At 34.0% G+C, this 6802-nt stretch overlaps 1 long non-coding RNA gene across 1 annotated transcript in view; it reads left to right on the forward strand.

The window, feature by feature from the left end:
• LOC111085670 overlaps positions 1 to 6802 on the forward strand; it is a 17219-nt gene that overhangs the window by 7680 nt on the left and 2737 nt on the right. Inside the window, exon 2 of the long non-coding RNA XR_002610487.1 lies at positions 3841 to 3846. This is a non-coding gene — a long non-coding RNA (uncharacterized LOC111085670). The remainder of the gene's footprint in view (positions 1 to 3840; positions 3847 to 6802) is intronic.

A 6802-nucleotide genomic window follows, 5' to 3' on the forward strand; every position in this document is an offset into this window, starting at 1 on the left:
AATAAAGAATTTTGCATTTTAATTTAGTACTTTTTTGTCTTTTTTCGAACTGGAGTGAGTGAGCTTTTGTGAAAAACTTATAGGGCTGAATGATACTGGAAAAGGTTGAGAAGGACTGGCTTAGATAATTATCTAAGTCTAGTCATTAATTATTTATTAAGTTTTTATTTGTGTTTGTTCGTTTGTAGTTAACCACAAAGTAACACAACGGACTATCTGTGCTCTGCCCACCACGGGTATCGAAACCCGGTTTCTAGCAATATAAATCTACAGATATACCACTGTGTCAATGGGGGGCTTTTATTAGTGTATACTAATTACTAACTAGTTTATATCATACGTTTTGGCTGCCGTCTTCAGGGAAGACCTGAGAAGTACCATTTATGTGGTTGTAGTAGCTGGAATTACATCTTTTTGATGGTGTGATATCCACTCCTCCTGGATCTCTCTCATTAGGACTTGAATCAACTAATTTATCTGGTTGCTTTTAAGAGGGGTACCAGGTTTTTCTGATTTCAGTAATGGGTTTACTGAGTATATTATCAATTAGTTAAAAGCAGAAGGCCTATTTTACCTTTCCTTTTTTGTATGTGGTTCGTATCCCATAATTTTAATATTTTTTTCAGTTTATTGTATGGTCCTGTTCTTTTGCATATTGGACTATTGCATATAGACCGGTATTACGGAGGCTTGTTCGTCTATTATGCTATTGAATTCTAATTTTTGTTTTTCTACTGTTGCAACAACTTATTGGAAACCACATTCATAAAGAATATTGTAAGTGGTGTTTTTTTCTTCATTGAGCCTTTAGATGATTTGTTGTATAATTACCGCAATCAAATTATGTTGTAGCTTCTGAATAATATTCTGACCTTATGCTTTTTACATATCCTATTTATATATTCGGAGAGATCTTGGACATAGGGTAATATGGCTGTGAATGTCTGTAAGTTTTCTTCTCACTTATTCTTGATGCTTGCCTTCTTTATTTTCTTCTTGAACAAGTATTCTAGGCATCCATTATCAAGAGCGGCTGTAGTGATGTGATTTTCTTCCATCTGCAAAGCAAATATTTTTCACATTGAAAACTTAGGCAGTCCTCACGGTCGTCTTTACACTTTTCAGGTGGTTTGACTTACAGTCTAGGTATTTACTAGTATCTGTGGATTTCCTATAAATTCCTGTGGTATATAACTTGTGTGGCTTGATAATCATTACCTATAGGAAAGAGAGATTGGTGTCTTCTTCTATTCATTTGATTCATGAAATCTGGAAGACACTAATATGTGGTCATAGTAAAATTGTATTGTCGACTTGGCAGAGCCAAATTGTGGGATTTAAAGGGCTATTCTGAGAAGAGCGTTATGTTCGAAATATGCCTTATAGAGGTTTACTAAGTGTTGATGATATTGATGAATCAATGATGACTAGTCTTTCTTGTTACTGAGTGTATTTATCTTCATATTGGAACTAATTTGTATTGATACAAAAGGTTATGAGCTTTATTATGATGGCGATTGTTAGTTGAACGCGTTTTTTGAGAGTTCTATCATTTTCGGGACTAGTGAGTAGGCTAGATGCATCAAAATTGATAGTTGTGTCTTGTGAGGTTAGCGTGGTTGCTTTTATAATCTCTGAGAGGTGACAAGGTGAATTTCTGCGGATGAAGAGTATAGCTTGCATTTTCAATATAAGTTAGCTGTTTTACTGATTCTGTTCCAAGTTTTTGTTTTATTTTTTTAAGGGGTTCGTTAACTTTTTCTAAGCTCTCGCTGTTGGGTTAGACTTGATCTTCGTGTATTGACAATCTTCAAATAGAGTTTGGAGCTAGAGAGTGTTTTCTTTATTCTGTGATTACAGATACATTTCCTTTGTCTTCATTAGTATGCAAAACAAAAGTATATAGGTTATAGTATTGTTATGGTGTTGTTTTTTATGGACTTCCGGAGAGAACTTACTTTTTAGTAAGAAGGTGTGATAGTAGGTGTGATACAGTTCATGACTTTATTGACTCTATTTTGATTCTGAATTAGCAACCAAAGGTTAGGATATAATTTATTTAGTATTTAGTAATACAAAATATTAGTCACTAATTAATAATTATACTTAAGTGATCGTATAGACTATTAAACATGACAAATACTGATATCCTTACTGCAAGTACTGTTATTTATCTTATTTAATTCTAGTCCTTATCATCCATTATTATTATTATTACGGTTTTTGGTTAACTTACTTGTAATTTTCATATCTTACTTCAGTTGTTTAATATTTATCTCATACCTCTCTGCTTTTTATATATATATTATCCCACCGGCTCTTTGTAGTCGACAGTTTCTTTGTTATTGTTCTGTGCCTAATGATTTTCTCTTTTCTATGTTTCTTAATTTTACCCACTGTTGATAAATTCACAATTCATAATGCTAGTGTTCTGAAGTTTTTTAGCGCTTTCGCTATAAGTAAAATAATTATAATGCTCACAGATTTCTTTGTGAAAGGAATGTAAAAATTAGGAAACGATTAATTTTCTTGGTTTTTCTTAAGTGCAAAGCTACATAATGGGCTAACTGCGCGATGCCCACGCGGGTACCAAGTTCCAATGTTTAGCGTCTTAAGCCCAAAATCAACCGGAAGAAGAGAAAATAGCTTTCGTATAAAAAAGGCAGTGTTTGAGTTGCGTATGAGGGCATTGCTACAGCGTGAAATGAAAATTAAAAAAACAATGAAAGAATTAAGATAAGATTAAGGCAACAAAACTAAGAACACACTAGTTAATTCATTTATACAAGAAAAATTAATATGGCAAAATTTAAGTATAATTCAAAAGAGCTTTGTGATTAAAGTAGTATATATGTGTGTGTGTGTGTAATAATTTATATATATATTGTTTGTCTCTTTCAGAATTTTCGCGCAAAGCTACACTAATAATTTTTTTAAGATCAGGGCTAGCAAGTGGAGTATTTGGTAAAATGGATTTATAGTGGACAGCCCAATGGAAGGTGTTTTTGTTGGAGACAACGTTTTATTGCACTTTCATGGATCTATTTCAGACCCGAAGAAAATCGACGAAAACATATTAACGTCGCCACCAACAAAGAAATCGTCCATCAGGTTGTCCGTTATAAATCCATTTTACTTAAATGAATGGCTGCACATAATTGTCTCTAATTTTGAATAGATAGACTTGAGGGAAGATGTATAGTCAGAGGTACTCATCTTTAACTCTTGGGCTGCTTTTATTTGACTGAATATTGGGAATCAACCATCACTATTATAGCGCACCACCGAAAAAAAAAATAGTCAAATAGATGTGTGTGGAAATTATTTTGGAGGGATGAAAAGCCGGCATAAGCAAGAATAAGATTGGCTTAAAATATTGGGAACGTGAAAGTACAATAGATAAAAATATTCAATTCAAGTGAAAGTGCTGTTGGGGATCGTGACAAAGGCTGTCTTGACTGGATTGTGGAAAAGTGCCCCAAATTCTTTTGGTAACAGATAAAAAAAGAGTTTAACAACATACAGTTTAGCTTCATGTAAAGTACCACCATCTTTAAAGTCTGTGCAGTCGGCTCTACATGATATCAATATTTTTAAGACCTGGGATACAAAAGTGTACACCTCTTTAAAGAAAGCTTGGTACTCAAATTTTTAGCCCTGTAATTTTGACGACTGGTGGTAAATTTAAGAGGGTTATAAGGACAATTTCACCCACTATTAAGAATAGCAAGGTGATTAATATAATTTTGACAAAGTGGTGTATTCTGGGAAGAATTATGGCGAGAGAGTTATTAAAGTCTTCTTGTCGGTATGAGTCTTATGTTTCCAGTGTCTACATAGGTAAATGTTCAGTGATGTAAAAAAATTTGTAAATAAACATATTCTACGGTTTCTTTTGTTAACAGCTAAATGTGTTATAGTTTACTCCGAACAACATTTTTGGGGCTATTTGTAGGGATTAATTCAAAAGTGTTAACCACAGCCTCCAAATCATCATCAATTAGCTGCATGTTTTTTGAAAATGCAACGAAGGCAACTTGTAGCAGACACCTGTTGGAACGTATTTGAGAGGATGAGTAGCAGAAACGCAGCATTTATTCAGGTGAATGGCAGTGTCAAATTGTATTATTACATTGATTTATATAAACGGGCGTGTTGGAAAACATAATGGTTCTCAGAAGTTTTAACACATGGAGTATCACGAACTTGTTTTTTTACTCAATGCTTATAATCTAATTGTTTTAACGACAAATTGGAATAATACTTGACAATGAATACATTTTGTTAAACAAAACACCGAATAATTATTTATCAGTAATTGCACTATGTACGTAAATTATGGAGTCAGTAATCCCTAAATAGCAATGGGCCAGTCATTACTGAATGTGCACATGAATCTCAATATGCAATCTTGCAAAAGATTTATGAAAAGTCAACGGCTGACACGAACACTATTTGTATTATACTACATCTAAAAAAAGAGCCCAGGAGCCTTTAAGAGCAATGTTTAATGGATTTAGCGTTGATGGTATGAGTGTTTGAGACATTTCAGCTTTCTACTTACGTCTACCAACACATACTCCAAATTTGCTATGGACGGTTGGCGCAAACAATAGGAGACCATTGGAGATAATAATGTACATTATTAGCTAAGGTGTAAAAATGTGATTATTTTTCAATCATACACATTTTTTGAATTTGTAATGTGAGTATACTTTTGATGTTAAAGTCACTAAGTAGGGCCTTAGATGAGAGTTCAGAACAGCAGGTTATTTCTTTTGTCACGTGTGTGGTTTCATATTGCTAGGTTTCGCAGTGGCGTACTATTATGGTATCAAGTCCTTTTGATTAGATTGGACTTGAGTCAGTGATAAGCAATATGATATTCTTAATAACCCTAAACTCTCTGTATCTAGGGAATTATTTGAGGAAGAGCTTTACCTTTTTCAACATAAATAATATTACCGTGACATACCACTTGTCTTCTCCAGCTATGGTTTGAGACAAATAATGTTCAGGATTTATCTTATTCAGCCTGGAAATCTGACGTGAACGAAGTGGGCCACTATAAACATTTGCCTGAGGGACAGAGAGAATATAACCTCGACTTTCATGCAGTTGATTTCTTTCTTTTTTTTGCATGGCGGAGTGATGACATCTTCTAACAGACAAGCGCCAAGAGTTGATGACAAGTTATTAAAAATTTTTTGGTGAAATTGAACCCAAAAGAGGGCTCCAAACCAAATAAAAGTTGGTCTCAGCATCAAGATACGACACTTTACTCGTCTAAGTATGTTGCCCTATTATTGTTTATCTATATAAATATAATAGTACTGCTTGTTGTATGTCCATGTAACTACTTTGAAGGTTGTGAATGGATTATCACCAAATTTCGTATGGAGGTTCATTGAGTTCATGGGGAGATACATATACATTTCCAGTTTCGCGGTTTTTATGGGCGTTTTTGCCATTTTCACCACTACTTTGCCCCCTGTTTATGAATCTTCATTAAATTTGGTATGAAGGTTTGTTGAATCCATGCGGAGATACTTGCAAACTTGCGGTTTCACATTTTGTGTTTTGCAATTTTTATGGGCGTTTTTGCGTTTTTTACAATTACATATAAGGGAAGCAATTTTTCATGTCCTAAGACAACCTTTCATTAATCACGAATTTAATAACTTCCGTCCAGGGGACGAGTACTCCAGCTAGTATTCTAATGTAAATAAGTGTTCAAGTTCCTTTTTTAGAACAAATGCCTATTGTGCTTATTACCAAGAAGCATTTTAAAGTTCACCAGACAAATAATTTTATGGCCTTGAATTTCTATATTTTGAGCCCAATTATAAAGCTAAAGTTTAGGGCTTGACCCTGCAATGGGTACAGCAGAGATGTCCCATTGTGCAGGTTTGCGCGTAAACAATCGTACAAATAAACACGCTTAACTTCGAAAGTTATATATATACTGAGAATATTCATGTTGAGACAATATAAACACCAAGCTGTTGTATTAATAGGTATCAGTTAACTTTGTATTTAAAATGGATTTCGATGTATCACTGCGATAATTTGTTATTACTCTGACTAGATAAATTGTGAATTTTAGAATCATGAAAGTTTCAAACATATGCTCATGTTTCTTTCTGAATAGTTAAGTTTATTTATAGTGAAGCTATTCACGTACATATATTTTGAATCACACCATGTTTTTTAGAAGAGTAATGACAAAATAATATGCAAGAATATTTAGCACTGTTTGAGTTTTAGTTATTCTAGACTAAGTTTGTTACATATGTAAAAACAGTCATTGTCTCAACAAGTAAAAACTTGATCATACATTGTTAATGCAGCAAAGTTACATAAGTATTTGTGGAGGGAATTTAACTTTTATTGGATCATGTTTAGCAACAATGTTTTACAAAGGGTAATCGCATTTTATGTGAGCAGTATGTCACTGCAGGTGCTCGCCATGGCGACATGTTTAGCGCCTATATATTTATTTCGATCAACATGTAATGTGACATTGTGCAACTTATGATGGTAGAATATGCACAGCCCTTCCGAGGCTGTAGGAACAAAGAACACAACAATTACAAGAAGGAGGCTTTATTGCTCTCAGTGGATATTGAAAACTTCGCACGACAGAGCACTTAGGACTGAAACGGTTTACAAAATTACACCCAAGCCAATCTAGAACAAATCCCTCATCCAAAAACCAGGCGACAAAAGGATTCGTTCCACTGAAGCTGGACACATGACCGGTCACTGTTAAAAAGTTATTAAACTAGCAGCTGAAAATGAC

Source organism: Limulus polyphemus, unplaced genomic scaffold (genome assembly GCF_000517525.1).
Source record: "Limulus polyphemus unplaced genomic scaffold, Limulus_polyphemus-2.1.2 Scaffold542, whole genome shotgun sequence".
NCBI classification, from domain to species: domain Eukaryota; kingdom Metazoa; phylum Arthropoda; class Merostomata; order Xiphosura; family Limulidae; genus Limulus; species Limulus polyphemus.